The sequence below is a fragment of the Lithobates pipiens genome, unplaced genomic scaffold, assembly GCF_037356315.1.
Source record: "Lithobates pipiens isolate NorthernLeopardFrog02 unplaced genomic scaffold, aLitPip1_a1.2 Scaffold_18, whole genome shotgun sequence".
Classification (NCBI taxonomy): Eukaryota; Metazoa; Chordata; class Amphibia; order Anura; family Ranidae; genus Lithobates; species Lithobates pipiens.
Genome location: NW_027507758.1, coordinates 115,281,803 through 115,297,063, shown reverse-complemented (window position 1 = coordinate 115,297,063; position 15,261 = coordinate 115,281,803).

Sequence of the window (15,261 nt, the reverse complement as noted above, 5' to 3'; positions counted from 1 at the left end):
ACAAACTGATGGCCGGACATTCTCCTTTAGGATTTTCTGGTAGAGCTTAGAATTCATGGATCCATCAATTATGGTAAGTCATCCAGGTCCTGAAGCTACAAAGCAGCCTCAGAAAATCACGCTTCTACCACAATGTCTAACTGTTGGTATGATGTTCTTGTTATAAAAGGCTGTGTTTGATTTATGCCAGATGTAGCAGGATGCACACCTTCCAAAAAGTAAAATTTTTGTCTCATCAGTCCACAGAATATTTGCCTAAAAGTCTTGGGGATAATCAAAATGTTTTTTGGTAAATGTGAGATGAGCCTTTGGCCGCGTACACACGGGCGGACTGTTCGCCCAACTTTGTCCGCTGAACAGTGTTTGGGCGGACAGTCCGCTCGTGTGTGGGCTTTCAGCGGACAGTTTCAGCGGACAGTTTGACGGACAAGGTTTTTCGGAATTTCCGAAAAACTGTCCGCTGAAACCTTGTTTCAGCGAACAGTCCGCTCGTGTGTAGGCTTGTTCGTCAAACAAAGTTGCGCGCATGCTCAGAAAGGATTTTCACGCCGAAAGCTATAATGCAGTGTATAGGACGTCGTATTTTTCGTCCCGTCGTACGTGCCGTTCACGTCATCGCGCACGGTTTCAGCAAACTGTTCATCCGTCGTGTGTGGCCATGTCGGTCCATGCTAAGTTTGAGCGGACTGTTTGCCGAAACTGTTTGACGGACAAAGTTGGGCGAACAGTCCCCGCGTGTGTACGCGGCATTTGTGTTCTTTTTGGTGAACAGCGGCTTTGGCCTTGGAACTCTCCAACACTCTTCCAAATTATCTCCACTTGTGGATAATGTCTCTCCCTGTGGCTCACTGGAGTTCCAAAGCCTTAGAAATGGTTTTGAAACCCTTCCTAGACCGATATATGTACATTAACCACTTAAGCCCTGGACGATTTCGCTAGCCAAAGACCAGAGGACATTTTGCAATTCGGCACTGCATCGCTTTAACTGACAATTGCGTGGTCATGCAACGTGGCTCTCAAACAAAATTTACCTCCTTTTTTTCCCACAAATAGAGCTTTCTTTTGGTGGTATTTGATCACTTCTGTGATTTTTATTTTTTGCGCTATAAACAAAAATAGAGCGACGATTTTGAAAAAAATGCACTATTTTTTACCTTTTGCTATAATAAATATCCCAAAAGATATATTAAAAAACATTTTTTTCCTCAGTTTAGGCCGATACATATTGTTCTACATAGTTTTGGTAAAAAAAATCGCAATAAGCGTTTATTGATTAGTTTGCGCAAAAGTTATAGTGTCTACAAAATAGGGTTTGTTTTATGGCATTTTTATTTAACATTTAATTTTTTTTACTAGCAATGGCGGCGATCTGCAAATTTTTATTGGGACTGCAACATGTCGAACAAGTTTGACACATTTTCGGGATCAATGTCATTTTTACAGCCAAAATTGCACCGATTACTGTAAAAATGACACTGGCAGTGAAGGGGTTAACCACTAGATGGTTAGGATACAGTGTAGCATGACCGCGCAATTGTCATTTAAAAAGTAACTGCACTGAAACTGAAAATTGGCTTGGCAGGAAGGTGCGAAAGTGTCCTGTATTGAAGTGGTTCATTTAGATGCTCACAACCCCACAGTAACACAATGTAAAAAAAAGTTATAAATAATTGCCATGTCCCGTACACATGATCGGAATTCTCGTCGGAAAAAGCTCTGATGGTTTTTCCCTTGGAATTCCAACGGAATTCCACTCAAACTGTCTTGCCTACATACAGTCACACCAAATTCAGACCAAGAACACGGTGACATACAACATGTACGATGGGACTAGAAAAAGGAAGTTCAATACCTAGTAGCCAATAGCTTCCATCTCATAGTTGAATCTGAGCATGCGTGAGTTTGTGCGCGTCGCAATTGCATACACACGATCGGAAAGTTTTTCCATCGGGAAAATTGAGAACATGCTATCAAATTTTTGCTGGCGGGAATTCGGCCAGCTAAATTCTGATGGAGCATACACACAGTCGCATTTTCCGATGAAAAGCTCTCATCGGTCTTTTGCTGGCCGAAATTCCGATCGCGTGTAAGGGACATAAGGCACATTTACTTGTACACTTATTTTTTTCAATAAAACAGGTTAAAATAGGGGGATGTCTTGTTCCTAAATGTACCATTTTCGATTACTAGTTTCCACTAACTTATTTGTACCATAGATTATCAAACAGCTTCAAAGTCTCCCTGATGTGAATTTTAAATATACATATTTATAAAAGTGTAGCAATTTCTCATTCCATCGTTTTCAGCATACTACATGTACTATGTACACTGTCAGCTAAAGGTAAACATTAAATGTCTTTACCCATGGGATCCATACTTGCAGATGCTAAAGCTGTTAAACCGTCCAATTAGGTCTAGATTTATCTCCATTTCCTTAAAGCTCCAGTTAAAAAACAGACAAGATATTTTTTTGAAATAGTGGTACATTTATATATCTCACAGTTTTGTCAGGTGTTGAACATTTCCACTAAGTATGCACCCAGTATGACTGACACAGCAAACGTAGAAGGCAAGGTAGGAAGCTTTAGAAATGGCCACAGACATCTGTTTGACGTATAGTGTACTGAGATTTAGAAGTCTCTTAACAAAACAAACAGTGGTTTCCACATTCCCCAGCAGAGAAGACTGTTTAACCTGCTTGCTGCTCTTGTAGGATTTTTGCTTTTTTGGCATGGGAGGTATGTCAGAGAGAAAACTACCACTGAGATTTATTACTGCTAATTTATGTTTGTGGCTTTAATACAAGTTCCTTGGGCTGTCCTGCTCACCAGGGGCAGTATTTTTCTTCCTGTACATTCTTATTGTCAAACTTTATGATAGCATCACATCTTGTGAGATCATTTATTGCCTAACATGTCCGGGACCAGCTAAATCATTTATTACAGAGGGACTTCAACACCTTCAGTGAGATCACTTGTTGCTTTTCGAAATTCTGAGGCAATAGGTGGTAGGATCATGTGTTTGCATACAAGTTTTTAAATATGATGACCGATTTTGGAGATATTTTATTTACTATAGGTATATTGACAATTCAATGTGTGCTTAAATGGTAACCACACTTTCATTAAAAAATATAGCAAGAAAAAAAAAAAAATATTATAGCATACCCATATATAATCGCTACACGAGTCATATTATAGACTAAAGTGATACTAGGCAACGCTCTGAGAACTTTATGTTTCTCGCTGGCGGTTCACCAATATATATTTAAAGTGATACTAAAGTCTTGTTTTTTTTCTTTAAAAATAACAAATATGTTATATTTACCTCCTCTGTGCAGTTGGTTTTGCACAGAGCAGCCTAGATCCTCCTCTTCTTGGGTCCCTCACCAGCGCTCCTGGCCCCTCCATCCTGATCAGTGCCTCCACAGCAAGCAGCTTGCTATAGGGGGCACCTGAGCTGCAGCTCTGTGTATCCATTCAGACACGGAGACAACTGACTTTGATTGACAGCAGTGAGAGCCAATGGCACTGCTGCTGTGTCTCAGCCAATCAGGCATGAGACTCCCAGATAGCTGAGGCACTTGTGTACATCGCTGGATCTAGATGGAGCTCAGGTAAGTATTAGGGAGCTGAGGGGGGGGGCTGCTGCTCACTGAAGGTTTTTTATCTTAATGCATAGTATGTATTAAGATGGGGGCATAGTATGCATTAAGATAAAAAACCTTCTGCCTTTAAAGCCACTTTAATATTATTAAAAAATACCTTTCTTTTTCAATCTGCATCCACCATTTTTGTTTTGTAAAATACAATGCAATGTGGTAACCTGAAGTCCTTCTATGCTCAGTTGGTGTACAAAGCTTCACCAAAAAATGTAATTTGCTGCTTGTGTGATTGGCGCACTGATTTTCCCAGAAGTCTGCACTAAGATACAAGTCAAATTTTAGGCATCTTCTTTAATAGGAATAATATTTTTGGTGATATATTCCCTACGGCTTAATTACGTATTTATTTATCACAGGTTCTTATTTAGCGCCATCATCAGTGCTTTACATATATTTTGTACATTCATATCAGTCCCTGCCCTCAAGGAGCTTACAATCTAAGGTCTCTATCTCACATTCATACATACACATAATAAGGCCAATTTAGATGGGAGTCAATTAACCTACCAGCATGTCTTTGGAGCATAAGGCCGCGTACACACGCGGGGACTGTTCGCCCAACTTTGTCCGCTGAACAGTGTTTCGGCAAACAGTCCGCTCGTGTGTGGGCTTTCAGCGGACAGTTTCAGCGAACAGTCCGCTGAACAAGGTTTTTCGGAAATTCCGAAAAACTGTCCGCTGAAACCTTGTTTCAGCGAACAGTCCGCCCGTGTGTAGGCTTGTTCGTCAAACTAAGTTCCGCGCATGCTCAGAAAGGATTTACACGCCGAAAGTTATAATGCAGTGTATAGGACGTCGTATTTTTCGTCCCGTCGTACGTGCCGTTCACGTCATCGCGCACGGTTTCAGCAAACTGTTCGTCCGTCGTGTGTGGCCATGTCCGTCCATGCTAATTTTGAGCGGACTGTTTGCCGAAACTGTTTGACGGACAAAGTTGGGCGAACAGTCCCCGCGTGTGTACACGGCCTAAGAGTAAACCCATGCAGCTATAGGGAGAACATGAAAGCTCCAGGCAGGTAGTGGCATGCTTGGGATTCAAACCAATGGCCCTAGTGCTGCTAGGTGGAAGTGCTAACCACTTAGCCATTGCAACTTTCCTTGGTAGACCACTGAAAGTGCATCAGCTGATTATATTGAGCACAGACACTCCCATTCAGGAACCAGACTTCCAAGGAAAGTATAGAACATACAGCTTTTTCTTAAGAGCAGAAACAGGTAGGACTGTAGGAATGTTTGAGAAATCCTAGTAATGTACATAGGTCACCCAGACTGATTTTTTTTCTCTCAAAAAAATGTAAGTTACTCTTTAACTTTGCTGTAGTAAATTGTAAATTATAGATTTCCATCATATCACTAAAATCTAATAAAAGCTTTACCATGTTAATGCTATTTCAAAGGTTGTTTTTTGTCAGCTTTCACTAAAGACTACCCTGCACTCCTGCCATAAAGCTCCTTGTTTAGGCACTCCCTGTTATAGGGTGACAACTTTTGCTGATCCAAATCTAACTGCCCTGGGATGTACTCTGGGACCATGACAGTCCAAGAGCGGGTAGAATCATTACGCTGCCTTTGCTGATCTAAGTTGCCCAGCTGATACAATATTTATGGTATCATTAGTTCCCCAGCATTCCACAACAGGAAAGATAGGTGACTAATAAAATGTAGGAATAGTAGCCATATTATTTGATATTCACTTTTTCATCTGGTAAGCGCCATTACTGTGATTGCAGGGAGCCCAATTTTTAAAATAGGAACTCAAAAAACATAGCCTTGTACAGCACTTTGGGGATACAATTATAAGCAATTTCCTAATCTGATAATGTATTTCTTTTATCTGGCATTCTACAGAAAACAAATTATCATATGGCACTAGTTCATAACTTTAAATTATAATTACAGGCTATTATGCAAAACATTTTAAGAAACAAAAAAACACATGGTCAAATAGTTGAAGTTACTACAGTTCAAAAAAAAAGTTTTCCTATAAATCCAGACTAGTACTGTAAATGCCTGGGATAACTTTGACTACCAGTAGGTCTTTTCCTGCCATCAGTGAACTTGTTTTGACCTTATTTCCACTGAGACCTATTAAAATTAAGTCATGGGGTAGAAGAGTTATATTCAAGTACCATTTGAACTTGTGTGGTCTAGAAAAAGTAACAGCTATTTATGAAAGTTTCAACAAGATGATGGCTAAATCAATAAGGATTATTCAAAATTTTGGAGAAATATGTATTTTAAGTTTATTGATTTAAACGTATTAAATACTTGTGGAATTTGCATCCAAGCTAGGTGCTTTATTGTTAACATAATAATTCAGTGAACAATTAATTATTTTTTTAGTGAAAAAAATGTAGTGATAATTTTATTTGGAGAGTGCAAGATCCATTGAACTTGAGGAATTTCTGTTTTGTGGACACTATTTTAAATTATAAAAATTCTACATATTGTGGACACTTAAGTACATGCATAGTAAATGTAAAAAAAAAAAATAAAAGTCAATAAAAAAACGAATGGAATCAACCAGCTTTGGATAGGCCTAATTTAATAGGCTTTTGTTTTCTTGGCTTCAGATGTTCTTCTGAAATCTTAAACTTAAAAAATCCCCTTAAAGTGGTTGTAAAGGCATAGCTCTCAATAACTGCCATTCCCTCTGTTTTAACAAGATATAAAGTGCTATGTGTTCGTTTTTTTTATTTTTTATTCTAATCCTAAATACCTTTTCTCACAGCACCTCTTTGCTGTCACGTGTCTTCCTCCTCTCTTCTTTTCCGATCTAAAGAATGCAAAGGGAGGGTCTGAAATAGCCCTTTAACATCAGCCGGCCAGCAGAGGAAGGTCACGTGATCTCACATCAGTGCTGTGCAAGAAGGTATTTAGGATTTGAATAAAAAAAAAAGGACACACAGCGATTTGTATATTGATAAATTGTTAAATGTTTCTTTCAAGCAACAGGCAGGAACAGCAGGAGGGGATGGGTGGGGAGGAGATTGGCTCTCCCACAAGCTTCAAAACTGACAGGCAGGGAGAGAAGGGGAGAGAAGGGGAGAGAAGGGGAGACTCTGAGACTTAGAGCCATGGCCAAAACTAGGGGAGGCAGGGGGGCACACACTCCGGGTGATGCATCTAGGGGGTGCCACCAGGGGTTCCATCACCCCCACCAGCACTGGGAAGTGCTCTAAGGGTGTCACTGCCACCTAATCAAAAGTAGTGGACAGGCAGCACAGTGCATAGTTTTCCAAATACAGGAGAACCAAATAGGAGGGAGACTGCACAGGCGCACTAGTGCTGAATCACTCCTCCTGCCGGCCAGTGCTATAGAAAGGCATTCCAGAGTGACGCTTCAGCATGGGAGAGCCTTTGTGGAACTGGAAGGCATTTATTAGTACAAGGAGAGGGGTTTGTGTACAGGAGGCCATGGACTAGGAAGTTGGGGTGGTTATGGCAAAGGATTGTGGGGCCTGGGGTAGGTGTGGAGAATGCCCTGGGCTGGGGGGTGCAGTGGATGCCCTGGAATGGGGGATACAGAGGAGGCCCTAAGCTGGGGGGGCACAGAGGTGACCCTGGACTTGGGGGGTGCAGAAGAGGCCCTGAAATGGGGGGTTGTGTAAGAGGCCCTGGGCTGGGGAAGTGGTGCGAAGGAGGCCCTGGACTTGGGGGTGCAGAGGAGGCCCTGGACTGGGGGGGTGCAGCAATGGCCCTGGACTGGGGGGTACAGCAGAGGCACTGGAGTGGGGGGTGCAGAGGAGGCCCTGGACTAGAGAAGGGTTGTAGTGGCAAAGATCCTGGATTAGGAGAGGGGGCCCTGGACTAGGAGGGGTGTACACAGGAGGCCCTGGTCTAGCATGGGAGTGCAGAGAAGACCTTGAACTAGGAGGGGAGTACACAGGAGGCCCTGGACTAGAGGGGTGCAGAGGAGGCCCTAGCGAGTGAGTTTACAACATAAATGGAAACATTTATCAATTGTCACAAGTAATGCCAAACAGGAGCAGAGAGACAGGTTGTGTGATAGATTTATTGGTTGTTTTGCTGTACTTCTCCTGTGGATCACAGCGGTGCAGATTGTTGTGCACACCTGTGACCCATTTTCAGCTGACAGTCACAGAGCCGCTCCAGGCTGGGGAAAGATTTCAACCATGTGGTCGAGAGAGCCGCTGAGAGCCTGAGCTGGCCGCTCCCACCCCCTCCACAGCCCAGTGTTTCAGTTAGCATGGGGGTTCAGAGTAGAGAGCCAGTGACTGGCAGTCACCAGTTCTATGCTCAGGGACTGTGAAAACTGAGTGATCAGTGGTGTTTGATTACTTGGTTCTCAGCCTTAGAGCCAGCGGGGGACAGATGCAGAATTCACTTAGGTAAGTATTATTAAAAAAAATAAAAAATTCCCATAATTCACTTTTAATTGCCCGATATCTCCTCTTTCCTGCTACCTGGCCCACATGACAATTAGGCCTCATTCACATGGAGCATATGCATCCGTGCCCTGTGTGATGGCAGTGTACCACATGGGGATACTTGGTGTTCTGTGCATCCCTGAGCAGGCAGTCCAGTCAAAGTCAATTGGGACGCAGCAACTGCATGGACAAAGTCGAATGTCAAAATTTGACATGCAAAGAGAAAGGGATGCATGTATCCGAATGCACATTCAGATCTGTGCCCCCATTACTATAGGTGAAGCTCTCTGGTGGATGAAGATGCAGCAAAAAGTAGCTCAGCATACTGGACCTTAGGTCTTAGCGATTGTCTGAATAAGCCCTTAGGGGAATTTATCAAAACTAGAGCAGACAGAATCTGGAGCAGCTGTGCATGGCAACCAGTCAGCTCATAGTTTTCATTTTTAAAGCTGAACAAGCTGAAGATAGAAGCAGGTGGGAGTGCACCTGCTTGGATGCCCCCAATCTGATGAATCAAGGATTTAACTCTTTGGCCTGAATGGCAAGCGTCATGTCTGGAGGAAACCAGGCACCGCTCATCATCTGGCCAATACATCCCTACAGTGAAGCATGGTGGTGGCAGCATCATGCTGTGGGGATGTTTTTCAGCAGTAGAAAGTGGGAGACTAGTCAGGATCGAGGGAAAGATGAATGCAGTAATGTACAGAGACATCCTTGATGAAAACCTGTACAAAAATTTGGGAAAAAAATACTGCGCTAAAGAAATCTCTCAACAATCAGTCTAAATATCTAAAGGCTGTGATTGATACGATGTGATACACACCTATAAAGCATACAAGTCAGAAATTTCAACCGCGCTCACAATTACAAAAATAAAATAAAAAAAATCTAAAACCTATAACAGAATAATATGTATACACTATAACTAGTCAAAAATTATAATATAAAAACACAACTAAGTGAATAATAAAAATTTACTCTATAACTCATACAATAATCAAGTGTACAGAAAAAATATATATATATATAAAGTGCTCAAAAATTATATATAAGCAACAGTTCCTCATAAAGACGTAGTAATGAGCATAAGTGGTAAAGTGCACAGAATTTTTGTGAACAATCAGAAATATTACGAATAAAGTGCTCAGAAATTATATATAAGAAAACAGTTCTTCATCAAGATGTAATCGTGGGCATAACAGTCCAATAATCATAAGTGTTTCTTCTCAAGAAATCCTATGCGGGTACAAGAGAGAGAATTTCCTTCATCAACACCATGCTGATAAATGGTAAAAATGCGCGCTTACCAAATCCCAGAATCAGAAAGGCATTTGATATCGGAAATCTTAGGGGTCATCACACAGGGACATCACCTCGTTTTCACGTGGTTGGACCATTCATAAAAGGCAAGCAAAGACTCCCATAGCGTAAAACCGTAAACCAAAATCTTTTATTCCAGATGTCAGTGTGAACCACCTTTAATTCAGATGCGCTGCGGGAACCCCCTAAGAATCGCAGGGGTTCCCGCATCGCACCAGTGTGAAGCGAGCCTGAGAGACAAATGAGAAACACAGGCTGGGAGTGCACAGGTGCTGATAACAAGGCTGTCTGGAACCTACATGGGAAACAGACTGGTAAAGAAATGCAAGTAACAAACCAATGTGCAGAGAAACACTGAGGTGATGGAAGACATGGAGTGACAAGAGTAGGATAGAGGCTGAGGAACACAAGGCTGGAAACAGGCTGGGAAACACTGAGAACACAAAACTGGAAAGAAGCTGGGGCAGACTGGGAATGTTGGAGATCATTAGAGGCACAAGAAAACACTCACAAATAACATTGTGGGGTCTGTCTGCAAGTGTGTCGAAACACTCGCAGCTAGGCCTAAGCAAAACTCATGTTAGCCCTCTGTGATTGGCTTGATGCCAACTGCTGCACACAGTGAGAAAAAACCCAATGCTGGAGCATGGATAGGTGATTATGAGGCTGGGTTCACACCTATGGGAACTGGTTGCAGCTTACACCACATCCAATTCGCAGGACATTTTAAAATCTGTTCATTTGAATGAGTCAGGTTCACATTTATGCGTTGCATCCACGCTCCTCATTGACAAAAAAAATGTGCGTTTTCTAGGTATTCTGACTCTGATTGTTGTGAAGCGACTATCCCTTGTGAGACCTGTATGCCTGGCCTGTATAAGATATAATCACTGACGACAATCCTCATCAGATAGTTTGAACTCACCAAATACACATCCACAAGATGCTTTTATTCTGAACATCAGGTTACAGTAGGTGACAGGATACAAATAGATGAATAGGTTGTAGTATTTATGCGGTCAAAAGATGATATTGTCTTTAGCTTATAATGCAGAATACATGTGCCCTGCTACATGTGGCTTGTTGCTGCATCCATGACACAGGAAGTACAAAAACAGGAAGAAGGGTGGAGCGTTACATATAAAGGAAGTGTGTCATAACATAAGGGAAAGTAAACTTGAGAAAACAAGTGCATTACCACAAAAGGTCACTAGATGGCAGCATTTGAACTAAATATAAATGTCCATAGAAAATAGTTAGGAAAACAATCTATATAAATTCTATGCCCTGTTGGGGCAGCAGACTAGGCATCGTAGACACATTATCTTCTTGCAAATGTGTGAACATAAATTCTCTCCCCTCCTCCTAAACCTCCCCCCTCTACCTTGTGATCACAGTTCTTCCTGTCTGTTTCCTGCTGCTGACCTGAGCTGGCATGCCAATAAGAGGGAGAAAAATGGGCAGAAAAAAAAGAGGGCGAAGTGCAAGGAATCCATGGATTGTGAGGAGCTGATCAGATTTGTCAGGGACAGACCTATGATCTACGACACCCGGGATCCTAAATATAAGGACGACGTGCTTAAAAAATGAGCATGGCTTGAAATTTCCCAAATCATATTGCCAGAGTGGAGCATCTGCTCATCCCAAGTTCAAAGACAAAGTTTTAGTTTCACTTTCACTACCTGTGGATGCTGTCCTATTGTTTATTTCTGTTGTTAACTTTTATGAATCAAAATATCCAAAAAAAAAACAGAATGCGACCCCCCAAAATCCATACCAGACCCTTATCTGAGCATGTAGTCTGGCAGGCCAGGAAAAGGGGGAAACGAGCGAGGGCCTCCCTCTCCTGAACTGCATATAATCCATACCAGACCCTTCAGGTCTGGTATGGATTTTGGGGGGACCCCTACACCATTTTTTAAAAAAAAATTGGCACACGGTTCTTCTCAATATCCATACCAGACCTGAAGGGTCTCCCACACAATTTTTTTTTTAATTTTTGGTTCGAGGTTCCCCTTAATATTCATACCAGATCCAAAGGGCCTGGTAATGGACTGGGGGGGAACCCATACCGTTTTTTTTTTCAATTAGTTTTACCTATATTGCTAAGACACGATAATTTATTACAGCCGCGAGCAGTTTTAAATTACTTTTTTTTCCTTTAGAAATGTCATCTTGCTGTGGTATTGTTCTAAACACGGGAAAACTGTGCCACTTTATAGGCATACTATAGAATCCCCCCAGGCACAATATTTAAAGAAATGTTTCATTTTTTTGTTTCACTTTAAGCATTATTAAAATCCCAGATCCTGAAAAAACTTTTTTTGCATTGATATATGTCCCCTGGGACAGGACCCGGGTCCCCAAACATTTTTTATGGCAATAAATTGCATATAAATCTTTAGAATGAGCACTTTTGGTTTTTCATGTTAATGTCCCATAGACTTTAACGGTGTTCCACGGCTTTCAAATTTGACACCTGATGTTTGAGTCGGGCATACGTTCGACTCGAACATTGGGCTCATCCCTAGCCGCCGCCTCTCTTTTTCCTCCCTCAATGTCTCACATTGTTATGTCCTCTCAGAAGTCCTTTGGGTAGGCAGCAGGCCAAGAAGACATGGATGGAGGCAGAAGACAGATGGGGCAAGAAGACAAACAGGGCAAGAAGACAGATGGGGCAAGAAAACAAATTAAGGCAGAAGACAGATGGAGGCAGAAGACAGATCGGACAAGAAGGCCTTTGTAATAAAGGATTTGTTAAAAACCGGCTTTTGTTTTTGTCACACTACACAACTTTGCTAGGGTGAATGTGTAGGGGTACAATGTACCCCTTACTTATTCACATTCACCTTGTTAAAGGGGGCTTCCAGATTTTGATAAGCCCCCTGCCCACAAACCCTCGCAACCACCAGCCAGGGTTGTGGGGATGAGGCCATTGTCCCCATCAATATGGGAACAAGGTGCTTTGGGGGGGACCCCAAAGCACCCTCCCTATGTTGAGGGCAAGTGACCTGGTATGGTTCAGGAGGGGGGCCACTTGCTTGTCATCCCCCTTTTCCTGGCCTGCCAGGCTGCATGCTCGGATAAGGGCCTGTTATTTATTTTGGGGGGACACCACGCCATTTTGCAATGCATTTGGATATTGCTTGCATTGTTTTACTTTCATTTCAGCTGTCAGTGGGGAAGTCAGCTTTCAGCTGATGAGTAATCAGTTGTTAAGGACACAGCAGCTGGATTTCAGGGCCGCTTCTTAACATATAGCAAATTTACAGGGCCGAATTTTAGGCGTCAGATCATTTTTGGGTCTTGACAAAAGAGAATTGTACACAAAAATGCCATTTGGAAAGTCAAATAATCCCCAAAATGTTTTGGGATGAATTTACACAAAACAATTAGGAAGCTAAGATTAGCTTAGGTGAGCAAAATAATAGACACCAAAAATGGGAACAACCTTTTTTTATTTTAGAAACTAAAATGAAAAACAATTCCATTATTTGGAACAGCCCACTTCCCACTTTCGGAAGCCCGGGATATTATTTAACCAAAAATACAGTAGTTACGATTATATTGATTCCATATGCCAAGGTACCTCCCCAGTCACTCCAATGTTGTCCAATGTTGAGGACCATGAGGACCCCTTTTGTTTTTACGTCTGCTCAAGAGGCCTACTTGAGAGCCATGTGTATTTTTTGAAATGTTCATTTATGTTGGCTACATGAGCAAATGTTTTTGTATTTTTTGCTTTTCTGACACTTTATGTCTGTTTATATATTTAGGATTACATATGTTTGAACAGTTCCTCACCATTAATCTTGCATGCTCACAATTCCCACTGCCAAAGGACATCAGCAGTGAAAGGTACCTTAATGTGATAAGTAATCTTTCAGCAGGCTGGATACTTGGTCTGTAGCATGTGTTCTGACGCTCCAAGCGAGGGTAGATTAGTCGAAGAAATTTGTCAAAACTGAATCAAAAAACAGTATTTTATTATATACATGTATACATACTGAAACCCATTTTTGCATAAAGTAACATTTTGGTACAAGAGAAGGTGTGTGCATGCATCATTAAGCAAAATAAAAAAGGTTTGTAAAGGAGTGGCCTCAAAAAGAAGATGCAACGCCATTACTGGTTGTGTCATCAGTTGTCTGTGGATTTACCCACTGACAGCTGAATTTAACACTAACAATTGTCCGCTCCCAAACTTGTCCCCAAAACAGCGTGGGGTCTCCTCCAAAAATCCATACCAGGCCCATATTCGAGCATGCAGTCTGGCAGACCAGGAGAAGGGAGAACGAGTGAGCGTCCCTCCTGAACCATACCAGGCCGCTTGCCCTCAACATGGGGAGGGTGCTTGGAGTCCCCCCCAAGCACCTTATCCTCATGTTTTTTTGTTTTTTTTTTAAATTCTTTATTTAATTCCTTTTTTTCTTTTCCTTTACAAAATAGAGTATACAAAAAACAAAAATCAAAAAACAATACAATCGATCACAAACTCAATCTTTTCTTAATATCTTTTTACAACCAAATATGCTTAACATTTCTTCTCCCTCCTCCCACCCCCCCCCCTCCCTTCCTTGCAGTGGGTTCAGAGTTGTATCCACCATCACCAACCCTATGTATATCTATCCCGGCTTTATTTTATAATTTCCTCTACATACCTCCAGGAATTTTTGAATTCTTTCCAAGATACCCATTTGCCCGTACGCCCTTCTCCGGATACAATTTCCTCCCCCTCTTCCGCTGGGCACTCCATGCTCTGTATTTCATTTACCCGGAGTATCCAGTCCCGTATTTTAGGGCTATCCGGCTCCCGCCATTTTTTTGGAATTAAACTTTTAGCGGCACTGAGCAGTATGGGGATTATAGAGGACTTATATTGCCTCACCGGGCCTTCGGTCCCGTGAAACAAAACAGTCCAAGGATCCTCAGTTATGTGTTTATTCGTTACAACCTTTATTAACTCCAACACCTCCTTCCAATATTTTTTAATAATCGGGCAATCCCACCAGATGTGAGCCATAGTTCCTGTTATCTTACACCCCCGCCAACACTCTGGGGATTGTGCAACTACATATCTACTCACTTTATCTGGGGTCGCGTACCACCTTGCGAGACACTTATAGTTCAACTCTATCATCTTATTATCTACCGTCGCGCTATGAGTTAATTTCATTATTTTCTCCATGGTCTGAGTGCTGCAACGAGTCCCCAACTCTCTTTCCCATTTTTTTAATATAGGGCGGGCCCTCCAGTCCTTCCCCCCCTAATAGAATTTTATAAATTCGAGCTATATTATTTTTTGATTTGTCTCTCAGACACAGCCGCTCAAAAGGCCTATATTCTTCCTCACTCCGAATTGGATGGGGGAATTTTGTAATAAAGTGGCTTAACTGAAGATACCTCCATGCATCAATCCGCATAAGTTCCCTGTCCTTCCTAAGTGCTTCAAACGTGTTAATTTTACCTCTGTAAATAATATCTTTTACCTGTGCATTACTTTTTATTATCCAATTACCCCCCACCTCTTGTTTCCCAGGTATAAAATAGTCGTTGTCTTTTAAGTAAATCAAAGGTGAGTTGTAACTCCATTTATTATGTGTGTGAATTCGATCCCATAACTTAAGTGCATTACGTGTTATTTCATGTGTGTTTACTCCTACTGACCTATACTGGGGGGGATTCCAAATTATCCGTCCTAACTGTGCTTGGCTCAACGCCTTTTCTACCCTTACCCACCTTTTATTATTTGCCTCTTTCCCCCATTCCACCACTCGTGTAAGAACCACCGCATTGTAATATTTTTTAAAATCCGGGACTGCAAGGCCCCCCTTTTTTTTTTCCCTGCTCAGAACCGCATAAGCAATTCTTGGTTTTTTATGTTGC